Below are 12,947 nucleotides of genomic sequence, written 5' to 3' on the forward strand. Positions count from 1 at the left end.
CCATCTTGTGAACTGAACTGCTTCAGCAATGTGGGGGCATTCCTGCTGCATCTTCACTGTCACAAGATCCTCACTCAAGATCTTTCTACAACGGTATCTCTTCCATCTCTTGTTTGTTTACGACTGTGAACATTGTGACCAATTCTTTCTAGCTGCTATTTCCAAGCATCCACTTGAGAATGCTGCCCTTTATCTTTGGATCTTTCCCTGAAGTGAAGCAGGACAGGTGTACAGATGTACAGTCATCAGCTGTGCCTGCAGCCTCACTGAGCATTCACTGCCCAGCAGGAGCGGGAGCATGGCTCTGGAGTCAGACTGCTGCCTGACTGCATGCGGCCATGCACAGCAACTGCACTGCCGTTTGAACACTATGAAGGCTGTGTTCAGATAATGCAAGTTAGCCAAATACTACGTGTTTTCATCTGAGGAAAAGCGTGCATTGCTTCCCCAGTTTGCAGTGACTTGTTTTGAAAGCTGTAGTGACTTAAAAACCCTGCACGCTCACAGCCATCCCAGTGGCTCCACACAGCCGGATGCTACATATGAAATGCTGAAATACCTCACGTGAAAGATTCAGCACACACAGGAAAAGCCTCCTAACTGCCATTTCTGAATGTTCTGGGGGTGTATGGGAACTGCTGAGCCACGGTTTCAACCACTGATCGAGCACCTGGGGTAAGGACCTGGTCAGCCATGGGAGCGTGGGTGAAGGCAGCTGTGTGAGGTGGAGCCTGGCAGCACCTCTCTTAGACTTCATTTAAGCGCTGACTGCCTCTGGGGAAGGAGCTCTTGTTGGAGATCCCTTCCTTGTGGAGTTTTCCTTGTGAGCCGAGGTGTTCAGAGGCAGGTGAGCACTTCTTTTTCTTTGTAACGCTTTTCCATCACACTAATTCCTTTGTCATTGCACCTGCTGTGTCACCGTTCCACTGTGTTGATTTTTCTGATTGTTACAGTGGGATAAGTGATGACTACTGAGGGTAAAGATAGAAACGGAGACTTGGTGACAACTTGCAGGCAACATTCTTATCTTGAACCCTGTGCAAATAATGAGCACATTCCCCATTTCACAGGAAATGACTTTTGCTATCAACAGAAATGGATGGGCTGTTCCAGCTTTTCTGAGCCCACACAGAGGCACTCATTGATCTGCACACAGACTGCTCCAGCTTGTTTAGTAATGAAATTAGCAGCAATAGAAGCTGAGTCTAAGAGAGTATGTCTGGGAACGTGTCGTGGACTCTGTGCATGGAGCCATGCTGTGGAGTGCTGCCCTGAGAGCAGCTCTGCTGTTCTGTGCTGGGCAGACTGGAGCACCGTAAGGGCAAGATGAGGAATTGTCCCAAAGCCAGCAAGCATACACCTGCAGGCTGCTTATGGATGGTGTGCTCTCACAGGAATCCTGTTACCTCAACAGGCACTGGAGAACGGATTCTTTTCTTATACCACCAAGCTGTTCTCTTCAACGTGCTTTATTAACGATCTGAACTACATCACCATCCCGCTTAACTGGAGAGAGACAAGGAGAAACCTGAGGCGCCATCTGGGTAAAAGAGAATGTTTGGATAAGGTATGTTTGTTCATATTTGTGGATGCTGTGTATCAGTAAAGCTAGTTCTGAAAAAGATGGAAAGGGGATGTGCTGTAGGCCGAGAGCCAGTGAACGTTACCAAGTGAAAGATAATGGTTTGGGTGAGGGTTGGGAACTAGCCAAAAAATTAGTAAAGTTTATTGTCTTTTTACAGCTTTACTCCAGCACCTCAATAGACCTCATTGAAATATGATAGACAGTGGCGGGATCAGGTGACATTATATGAAAACTAAACAAACCACAGGGGCAAGAAATGTTTTTCTATCTTTCTGTAAATGTCTTTGGTAAGGATCAAGTGCTGCTAAATAACATAAAACTCAGCCAGGCAGCTAATATGATCATCACTATTAGCAGAGGAACATGAATTCCAGGAGACAGCGTCAGCTGGAATAACATCTAATTTGTTGTGGGATTGTGAATGGGTTATTAAAAAGAGCAGGATCCTGCTGGATCCAGGATCCTGTTTCCTCTTCCATCTACCATGTTCTGTTCCACCTGCTGGGTGTTTGCTGCTGGACATTACGCTTCTGAGTTTGTCAGTCCTTGGAGAATATTGCTCTTCTGCTGAATCTGAGGATGTCCGTAATTACTGACTGATCGTCCCTGGCTGAGGCCTGGGTTCTCACCAGCACAGTTCAAGCTGAAGTTCTGGTCACCTTTCCCTTTGGTCCTGAATGGCGTGGTGCTAGGCTTGACCTGGTGTGAAATCTGAACCGTGGCAGTAAAGCCGATTTTCAAAGGAGGCTCCAACTTTGGGCTGATGCTGACAGCACAAAGTGCCATCATTCTCAGAGTACGTAGACACAATGAGGAAGCAAAATAGAAAACAGGAGTTGGGGCTTGTAGTCCAGTTTAGAGAGAAAGGCATTCTCAAGCACTTTCAGGACACTAGCAGCTCTGATAGTAGTCACTGCTCAGAGCAATTAGTCCTTCTGGGGTTCTCAACAAACTCAGGAATTTGGGAACAGGATGGAGAATTCACTGCTCTAACAAATGGCATTCCTTTCAGCAGCCCCAGATGTACCTCGCCTTTGATTTTCCACATGCAGGAAAGCAGCCTCTCAGGTGCAACTTTGTCTGATTTTGCTTTTTTTGGGATGTTTAAGTGTGGGATCTGTCCCTCTCTGTTCTTTGCACGATGTTGTTTCTCACAGCGAAAAGGAGAAAAAGAAGCAGCTCTCTGACATGACGATCCTGAACAAGCAAAAAGGAAGGTTGAAAGCTTTAAGCGAAGAGAAGAGAGAGAAAAAAAAAAAAAAGCTGGAAGCCTGTCAGCATCTTTTCTGCTTCCTTCAAATATGCAGCTTCTCGTGCTGCCCCTGGAGCACTCCTCTTGCCATAGAGGCTTCCGTGTGTCGGCGCAGTCATTGCGATGCACCGCAGCATTGGGGCATCGTAGTTCTTTGTGGCGCTGGCCTTTGTGGACACGTGCATGGAGCAGTTTCTCTTGTTGTAGACTAGCCCGGTGTAGTTGGGCAAGCTGCTGCCTCAAAGCAAACCTGTAGAGTTCATGGATTCAGTCATCCTCACAGTGTGTGACTGTGTGTCCAGGCAAAGAGAGGAATATCTGCTGCCAGCTTTCCCAGACAGCGCTGCTGGAGGAGATCAGGCATGTCGTGGCACAGGACACAGCTTTGCTGTTGCCTCAGTTTGGATGGTTTCTAGAATTGAGGCTGTTCTCATGTGATGTCCCGTGCTAATTTGCAGATAAACTGTCCCTGCTTTCTGCTCATCCTGTTTCACGTTGGTCCTTTCAGTAATCTAGAAAGGAGGAATTAACTTCGTTCTTGAGGAAGTAAGCCATTTTTATTTAGCCCATACTTTGTCTCTCAGGGCGGCACTGTTTTTGATCTAATGCAAAAGCTTCCTAACATTCAGTCCAATCTAAACTCTCTGCTGCCCAGTAACAAGGATTGCCAACAGCCTGTGAGCTCTGCCGTTACAGCCCAGAGGTGGAGCTAACATGGAGACCTCGGGATTTTCAAAAAGGAACCAGAAGGCTGAGAATCGGGGGCTTTGTTCTGACATTTTTACAGGCTGTCCTACTTAAGGATTCTGCCTGTTTTGTTGGTTTGGCTGGAGCTGAGGAGCTCGGTGCTCACGACTTCAGTTCTTTGTGATACAGAGCAGTGCCAATTGCTGCCCAGACCAAACACATATATTGGTGGAGGAGATTGCTCTATGCATTTTATTTTTTTCTTTAATGCTTTTGAAGTGTGAGAGTGGTATATGCCCTCAAACAGGTAACATCTAAAATAAACTGATTTTCCTTTTTTCCTTGGAGCAGTGCTTCAGAGAAACGTGGATGCTTTCTTCCCTGCCGCTATGTTTCCCATCGCAGAATTCTAGGAAGGTTTCTGTTGTTGACTGCTTACTTTCTTATTTTCTGTACTGAAAGAAACACACCATTCTTTTTATGCTGCCTGCGTAGAATTCCCTTTGTTTCCTTTGTAGTTCTGAGCTGTGCTCTGGAACAGAACATACAGCTGGATCTAGAACAGTTGCCAAAGAGGAGTCTGTGGGCAAATGGTGCTGGATTCCCAGACAGAGGTCATAAAGCTCCTTGCTTCCTTGCAAAGTGTTTCTGTATTATTCTTACATATCTTTGTATGTTACTGCTGCACTGAGAGTTTTATGGCAAATCCATTCTCTGTTTCCCAGAGGTGATGCTGAGAAGCTCGCCTCACGATGACTTATGCAGGCCTCTCGTTTCATGTTAATGCTTCCTTTGGGTCCAAAGAAGACCAACTCCTTGAAACCGTGCCTGGGAATCCCACTGTTGTTCAAACGGTTGAGCTGTGGTGCTGTGGTCAGAACGCCCTGCCGCAGATCCTGGCACTGGCTGTGAATGGAAGAATTGACGGCAAATCACTCGATATCAAAATTGATCCGGTGGACATTTACAAGCCTCGAGCGACCCAGGTGGGATCTCAGAGTGGTGAGGCCAGGTACCGAAGTTGTTACTGCTATGTTTCTTCTACGAGTTGCTCGGCTGTTTTGCATTGCTCTGTTAATCGTTCCAAGCCAGCCTTGGCTTCGCTGTGCTTTTTCATCACCTCAGACGCTGGCTAAAAAAAAAAAAAAGAAGAATAAGAGAAAGCAAGACAGCATCATTTTGTTGGTTATTTACCTATTTACAGATATTCATAACCACTTAGCGCAGATTTGGTGGGTTTGCCGAAGTTTTTCTTCGTCTTATTTAGTTCACATTATTGTCTGTTCCCCCCCACCCCCAATCCAACTTTGCGTTTTTCCTCTGCCCTCATGAGAAAGAGAGAACAGAGCGCCAGAAGCTGCGGCGCAGCTGCGCGTCAACCGGGTCGCAGTTGTTCCCGCGGTCTCTGCCGCCCCCACGTGGCCAATAGGTGGAATTGCGGCCATGTACGTTTGGTGCCGCAGGACGCATGCGCGCAGGCACACGGAAGTGGTGTACGGACGTTCTCGTCGCTCTGCGCAGCAAATCCGCCGAACTTTGTTATACCTAGTCCTCCAAGTAGTAGTGCGCATGTGCCAAAGACTTTTAAAGAAGGATCAGTTTATTTGAAACCCTAAGGTGCGGGTGAGCAGCCAATTCCTGGACCACTGGCACAAAAATGCTTTCCTCTCTTTTAGACTGTGCTTCTTGTCTATTTTCTTGAGCAGTCTGACGACCTGCCTCTACAGCAGACTATCCTGGCTCCCAGCGGACCTTGCGCCCACTGCATGCATAATAAGGAATCAAAAACAACGCATGCGTAGGTGCGTACACGAAAATCCGCATGCGAAGTAATCTCTGCGCATTGCCGCATGCGCAATGCTTTCCAGAGACTTGCACATGCGCAGTGCTGTGCCAAGAGAAGCGCATGCGCACTGTGGTGCTGCAACAGGCGCATGCGTGGTGCAGTGCTGGGACTGGCGCATGCGTAGTGAGGTTTTGAGGCTGGAACATGCGCAGTGCGTTCCAGACAATAGCACATGCGCAATATGCTGCCAAGATCGGCACATGCGTAGTGCGGTCTCCGGATTTGCACATGCGCACTGCGCCACCGAGAGTGGTGCTTGCGGATTGCGTCGTAGAGTCTCGGACATGCGCAGTGCACTGGCAGGACGAGCGCATGCGCAGTACGGTGCCAAGAGTTGCTCATACGTAGTGAAGTGCCATTACTGGTGCATGCGTAATGCAGCGCCCAGATTCTCGCATGCGTACCGCTTCCCCGAGATTTGCCGGTCCCGGGTTGCTGCCGTGTCGGTGCTGCTGCACGCCAGCACCACGACCGCGAATCTCCGAGCTGCTCCTTTCCACTGCCGCTGAGAGGGCTTTTAAACGGCTGGGGGACTGTGCAGGGCTGGGGCGGGAAGGGGACGTCTGCTAGTTCATCGTGGCTGCGAGCAAATTGGATGCCACGAGGAGCTGAGGGGCAGCTGTGAGCCGAACCGGTCCGATCCCGGGTGGGTTCGGGCATAAAACGGCGGAAATAGACGACGGGCATCCCGGATTAGAAGGGGAAAAATGTCGCTAAGCTGGCGGTCCAAGAATCGACTGCTTGCCTGTACGGGCGCACGTCCGTTATTACCTGGAGGACTGATCACCATAGAGAGCGGCGGATTAGCTGCGCAGAGCGGTTAAAACGCCAGTTCCGGATTTGTAGGCGCATGCGTTATGCTGCTGGCGGGACTCGGTGGAAGACAGCAGCAGTTCCACTCATTGGCCACGAGGTGGCAGCAGAGACCGCGGAAAGAACTCTGACGGCATTGACGGGGACCCGCGGCGCTGTCCTCGGCGATCCGTTCTGTCTTGTGATGACGGGCGAAGAACGCGAAGTTAGAAGCGGGGGGAAAAGACAAAGAAAACAGAGGGAAATTACTCCAGACCCTGGACAGCCGTGCTAAGTGCTTATGAATGCCTGTTAAAAAAAAAAACAAAAAAAAACTTGTTTTTGCCAGCATGTGTTGCATTGTTTTTAAATATTCACATACTAAAATGTAACTGCCCAGCAAATTTAATGATAACGAAATAAAGCACATTGGCAGAAAGCACAGGGCTGTGTTAATGCTTGCTCAGCCTCTGTCTTGTTCATATTTTAATGTATTTGTTTCCATGGGCCTTTCTTCAGCTCCAGGTTTCGTTTTCGGCTTTTTATTCTTTTCAGTGCCATAAAATGGGTAGTTTTAGGCCCTAGCAGGTCTATGCAGGCAGAGACAAAGTTGCAGTTTTGATATTCGTGGGGATCTTTACATCCTTTCCACAAAGATTGACAAAACCTAAGTTTCCGCAGTTCTCCACCTATGTTTACAGATGGAAAAATTAATTCCCCTGCAGAGAAAGAATTGATGTCACAGCTGCCATTGGCAAGATGGCCTGAGAGTTCTGCAGGTCCATTAGGCTCAGCTGCAGCTTTCCATCTGCCCTTCTCTGGTCTTCCTGCAGCTGGACAGATTGCCCACAAGGGCAAGGGGTACGCAGACCCTCCCCGGCCAGCTGCAGCAGTCACTCCTGCCAGCACTCCCTTTCCCCCCAACCATTCCCATTTCGCAGGCTGGAGCCCTGTGTGGCAGAGGAGAGGAGAGGAGAGCTGCAGGCAGAAGGAAAACAGGGTGCTGGGATTCCTCCAGCTCGCTGCCAGATGTCTTCTCTGACATTTTTGGGGTGGGCAGGGGACTGTGGGAGCACCTTCGAAGTGCTGGGCAGGAGAGAAGGAATTAAAGATGCAGCTGCAGGCAGCGGGCTGTGAGCTGGAGCAGTGCGGCTGGGCACTGTACAGCTCACAGTCGGGGCACACAGAGGAAATTTGTCCAGCTGAGGGCTGCAGGGCTGTCCTTACCAAGCCCTATCCTACAGGTCTGCATGGACTGCACCAGTTGCTCGACCTCTTCCCACTGCAGGAGCTCAGAAGCAACAATAACCCTGGCCCAAGTAGGTAATGACAACATGCACACACAAATACACCCGATACAGAATCTGGCATACTACAGTCCTCCCAGAGCTTGTTGCTGCTTTTTAGGCTGCTCTACAGCTATTCCGTCCATTCCTCTTCATTCCCCTATGTCTTGCCCCCTTTCTTCATCCATTCCTTTTTCAGGTTTTCTCCTTGCTTTCCTCACTTCCTTTCCCATGCCTTCTGCCTGCAATGGCCCCATGTTCTGCTGCTCTTCTCAGCTGACGATCCTTAAACCACACTTTTCAAAGACATGGGATCAGACCGCATACTATCACTGATTTTAAAACAGCCAAAGAAGTACAGTATTACGTATGGATAACAAACTCCTACCTGCTGGAAGACCAATATCAGCTCCTCATCCTGGAGCACCACCATCGCTCCCAGGTTAGGCTGGCACTGCTCATCTGCCCCGCAGTGCTGCTCGAATGGCACCAGCACCTCCTGGCACGGCCTGCCACTTCCCTCTGTCACATCTACATGTCACCTCCTCTCACCTCTGTAGTTCTGACCCCACACATCAAACCCATGTCCCCCCATGTCCTCACACGTCCCTGTGTCCCCATACGCCCTCTCATGTCCCCTCAAGTCCCCCCATGTCCCCTGCCCCGCTTTGCTCCTTGCTGATGTCACTGTGGGGTTGAGGATGGGGACAAGGATGCCTGTGGGATGCGTGGAGTCCTGGGATGAGTTGATGGCTGTGCGCAGTGGGGTGATGGTGCCCTCAGCGCATGGCTGTGACACTGGGGGGGGGTAGTGCCCCACAAGTGGGGGTCATTGTCCCCAAAATAGGGCTCGTGCCCCACGCACGTGGGCAAGTTGTACGGGCAGTGCTTTCTGGAGATGATCTGTCTTTTCTCTCCATCTGCAGCGACTTCAGCAATCCCGCGTGGAGCCGCAGCAGCAATGGGGCACTGCAGCACATCAGCGATCTCTGACTCGAGCAGCGCAGGGCTGCACGAAGGACACATTGCAGCCTGCCTGTTTCTGTGGGGTTTGGATTGCTGTTGGAGCCAAAAGGCCACACGCTGCCATACAGGCAGGTGCCAGGTTCACCAACTGAGGACACCAAACCCTCCAATAACGTCACAGCGGCCTTTAATTGCTGTGTGAGGAGATGATGTGCGTTTCTCCCTGGGGAGCCGTAAGCTGAGCCTGGCAGCTGGGCAGCCAGCACTCGCTCCATTGATGCCGCTCATCTCAGCCCTTGTGCTGCACGTGCAGCTTCTCAGCACCTCGCTGTATCAGCACTGAAATCTGTGCTCCCCTATTTATTACAAATGTCACCAATTGCCATGGAGGACAGACTGGAAGCAAAATACATGGGCCATCCTAGCTCGCCCGTCAATAAACCTCCCCTTGCCAGACAGGCAGACCTAATTGGCTGCTGGTGTTGTTGTTTTTTTTTCTTTATTTTTTCCTTCCTGCTTTTAGGGGAACTTTGAGATCACAGCCTGAAGCAGTGATGGAGCACCTGGTGAGAGGTGCAGCCCTGCCTGCACAGGTGGAAGCAATGAAGCAGTGGGAGCAGATGGGGCTGAGCCTGGCTCCAGCCCTCCCTCACCTCATCTGAGAGCTGGCAGCCCCAAAGGCAGTGTCTCTTCCCAGCAAGGCTCTTCCCAGTCTCTTCACCCTCCCCCTCCTATGGGTTGTTGGGGGGGGCTCTGGTTCTTGGAAAGAGGTAAGCAATTCTTTCTTTATTGTAGGGTTTTGATCTTTCCATTCCTGTGGGGATCCTAAGCTGGTTTAGAGTAGCTCTATCTGCTTTGCCTGTCTTTATGGTGCCCTTCAATTGTTTTCTGGGGGAAATGCCAGCCTCCCCCCTTCCTTCCACCCCCTGACTCCTGTAAAATAGCTAGCTCTGCAGCTACAGGACCCAGCAGTGTGATGAAACAAGGCCTCTGGTGTGCTGAATACTGGGACTGTCATGGACAGGCTCTGTGCTGATGTGGATCTTCCTGGTTGCACTACTTGCTGAGTGTCCCCAGAGCTGCTGAGCACTCAGGCTTCCCTGCCTGCCCTGATTGCTCACCAGGCCATCAACGTCCTTTGTGTCGCCGTTCTTCATGGCATCAGCTGTCACACCATAGACTCCTTAGAGTCGGAAGAAACCATTTGTGATGATCTATTCCGACTCCCCACAAGGAACAGGGATGTTCACAGCTAGATCAAAGCCCTATCCAACCTCACCTTGGAAGGGACAGGGCATCCAGCACATCTCTGGGCAACCTGTTCCACTGCCTCACCACCCTTACTGTAAAAGATATTTTCCTTACACCTAACCTAAATTTTCCTTTGTTCTTTCCTTTTGCTCCAATTTAAGTATTGAACGGCTGTTACCAGGTCACCTTGGAGCCTTCACTTCTCCATGCTGAACAGCCCCAGCTCTCTCAGCCTGTCTTTGGAGGAGAGCTGTTTGATCCCTTTTTTTTTTTTTGTTTTTTTTTGTGGCCATCCTCTGATGTGATCCAACAGGTCCGTGTCTCTTCTGCACTGAGGACTCTACATTCTGACACAATCTCTACATGTGGGATTGTGCAGAATATGGACTCAGATAAGGGAAGCCTCTTTACTTCACAGGTCCTACAGGAGCTGATGAGAACTTTAGAAATGAAGTGGGAGCTCCATACTCTGTGGCACCCTCCTTCTTCAGGGAAAGTAGAATGAATCAATCAGATGCTGAAGAAGCACTTGTCAAAATTGGTTTCAGAGACCAAATTACCATGGACAAAGTGTTTGCCTGTAGCCCTTGTCAGAACACGAACCACTCACAGAAAAGGCTTAGGAGTATCACCACACGAAGTGCTGTCTGGGTTGCTGTACTTGGGAATGGTGAGATGCCCGCTCTTGAAACCAAGGGTAAGTTTCTTCAGAACTGTGTACTCGGGTTGTCTGCTGCTCTGTTATTCCTTAAGGGATGTGGGCTGTTGGCTCAAACTCCACCTCTGGAATTTCCAGTGCACTCATCCCGTGTTGGAGACTGGTCCTAATACGCGCCTGGCAGAAATCAAGGCTTCAGCCTGAGTGGGATGGAATGGACCATTTCAGGTACTGCAGTGGATGTCGCCTACCTTGACTTCAGCAATGTTTTGTTACAGTCTCCCAAGTCATCCTGGTAATGAAGCTGAGAAAGTGTGGGATAGAGGAGTGGATGATGAGGTGGGCTGAGAACAGGTTTACTGGCTGAGCTCAGTGGTGGTGATCAGCAGCACAGAGTGCAGCTGGAGAGCTGTGAGCGGCGGTGCTCCCGGGGGTTGGTGCTGGGTCTGGTTGTGAAGGGGAAATTGTGTTTGTGCTGTAGAAGCTTTTAGTATTTTCTGTATGTAGTGCTGGCTTTACTGAACTTACAGCCCTCTTGTGGAAGAGCTGTTTGCCTTCCACTAAGAAAGTTGCTGAGCAGAGTGAAAAGATAAAGATTTGGGGTGTTCTGAATCGAGCCAGGCACAAAATAAGGCAAATGTGCAGGGTGGAGAGAGAGAGAGCCCAGCACAGGGCAGAACAAACGTGCTCACTCCTGGTTGGCACACCAAAAGCCTGAGCTGCCATTCAGGCTGGGGAGCTGGGCAGAAACAAACCAGATGAGGTGGAACAAAAGCAAGTGTTGAGCCTTGCACCTGGGAAGGAATGGCCGCAAGTATCAGTACAGGCTGGGACATGACCGGCTGGAGAGGAGCTCTGCAGAGAAGGACCTGGGGGTCCTGATGGATGACAGGTCGGCCATGAGCCAGCAGTGTGTCCTGCTGGCCAAGAAGACCAATGGGATCCTGGGGTGCTTTAAAAGGAGCGCGGCCAGCAGAGCAAGGGAGGTGATTTTCCCACTCTGCTCTGCCCTGGTCAGGCCTCACCTGCAGTACTGCATCCAGTTCTGGGCTCCCTTCATGGTACAGAAATGACAAGGATCTCCTGGAGAGAGTCCAACAGAAGGCCAGGAAGATGATAAAGGGCCTGGAGCATCTCCCCAGTGTGGAAAGGCTGGGGGACCTGGGTCTGTTCAGCCTTGAGGAAAGAAGACTGAGAGCAGATCTGATTAATGCTTATGTATTTGTTAAGTGTGAGAGTCCAAAGGACACGGCCAACCTCTTGTCAGCAATGTGTGACAGGAGAAGGGGAAATGGCCACAAACTGGAGCACAGGAAGTTCTGCACCAAAATGCAAAGGATCTTCTTCACAGCAAGGATGATGGAGTGCTGGAACAGGCTGCCCAGGGAGGCTGTGGCTTCTCCTTGTCTGGAGATATTCCAGACCTGCCTGGACACCCACCTGCGCAGCCTGCTGTAGGGAGCCCGTTTTGCAGGGGGTTGGACTCAATGATCACTGGGGGTCCCCTGCAACCCCAATTCTGTGGTTCTGTGACTTTACTCCTTGCTTCTTGCAGCGATGCAGTGTTTCAGAAGGGAGAAAAGCATGGCGGGCATCAACTGGATTTCTGTGGTTGGTGAAGCTGTGCTGAGAACTGGGATGGCTGCTGCCCCTGGAAATGTGTCTGCAGACTCTGCACCCAGAGGAATGACTTTTCCCTGCAGGTTGGGCTTGTCTAAGGTAGGTCATTGCTAGGTGAGCTTCTGCTTTAAAACATCAAGTTGTACAAATAAGGAAACTTCAAAAGCAAGATTGCCAATTCTTTTTTACATAGGTGATTTTTTTCACAAGGAAAGATTTGAAATGCTGTTTGCTAATGGAAGACGGAGAGAGGAAAATCAAGTCAAAGGCACGCTGTGCATAGCCAGCACATAACATCTGCACCGCTCTCCCCCTGCACAAAGGAGGAGCAGCTCAGCAAGCTTGGCCTGAGCCATGGAAGGGATCATACAAACATCTGGACTAACCCCAATGGAGCTGGTTCTGCAGGTTGGTTGTCTTCCACTGTGTGTCTGCCATCCTGTTGCTCTGGGGTAGATTTGTTCATGTTCAGCTCATGGAGTTGAGGTCTGAGTTTAAGTCTGTGGGCATCGTCCAGGAATTGGGGTAGGGTACGAGGCAAGGAAAATTGGGGTAAGAGGATGAGGCTTAGGACCAGGAACCTCTTCCATCACTATTAGCTCTTGCCGTTCTTTTTTTGCGTAGGAATCCATGTGGGTTTTTTAATGAAGAACAAATTCATGCAGCTTGTGAGTGAATTCATTCACATCTGTTAATCGTTGTTCTTCTCTACGTGGAGCTGCAATTGCAATGGATGCTTGTGGTCTGATGTGCAGCCCCCTCTGGCGTGCTCAGATGAGCCAAGCTGGCAAGACCTGGCTCTCGGTTGGTGAGTTGTGCCCAAGTTCAGAGGGTTGACTCTTGTCGGCTTTGAGACGCATCTTCCTGTTGCACGCTGTGTTCTTCCTGTTGCGTTGAGCTCTTGAGCTCCAGCCCTAAGTAAGGATGCAAGCGCTACCGCAGAAGGGATGGTTGAGATTGGAAGTGCAGTGCAAAGGGCTGGAGCCAGCAGGAGCAGGGATGTG

At 50.1% G+C, this 12,947-nt stretch overlaps 2 long non-coding RNA genes across 2 annotated transcripts; both read left to right on the forward strand.

Annotated features, from left to right (window-relative positions):
• Positions 1–775: 775 nt before the first annotated feature.
• On the forward strand, positions 776–6,604 carry LOC128087277 (uncharacterized). Its single transcript, XR_008209754.1, has 3 exons — positions 776–847; positions 1,071–1,567; positions 4,043–6,604. It is a non-coding gene; the product is annotated as an uncharacterized LOC128087277 (long non-coding RNA).
• A 3,334-nt stretch (positions 6,605–9,938) lies between these two features.
• LOC128087286 (uncharacterized) lies at positions 9,939–12,572 on the forward strand. The gene is made up of 3 exons (XR_008209765.1): positions 9,939–10,362; positions 10,462–10,551; positions 11,879–12,572. It is a non-coding gene; the product is annotated as an uncharacterized LOC128087286 (long non-coding RNA).
• Positions 12,573–12,947: the final 375 nt, after the last annotated feature.

Source organism: Tympanuchus pallidicinctus, unplaced genomic scaffold (genome assembly GCF_026119805.1).
Source record: "Tympanuchus pallidicinctus isolate F22 unplaced genomic scaffold, pur_lepc_1.0 scaffold3, whole genome shotgun sequence".
Lineage (NCBI taxonomy): Eukaryota > Metazoa > Chordata > Aves > Galliformes > Phasianidae > Tympanuchus > Tympanuchus pallidicinctus.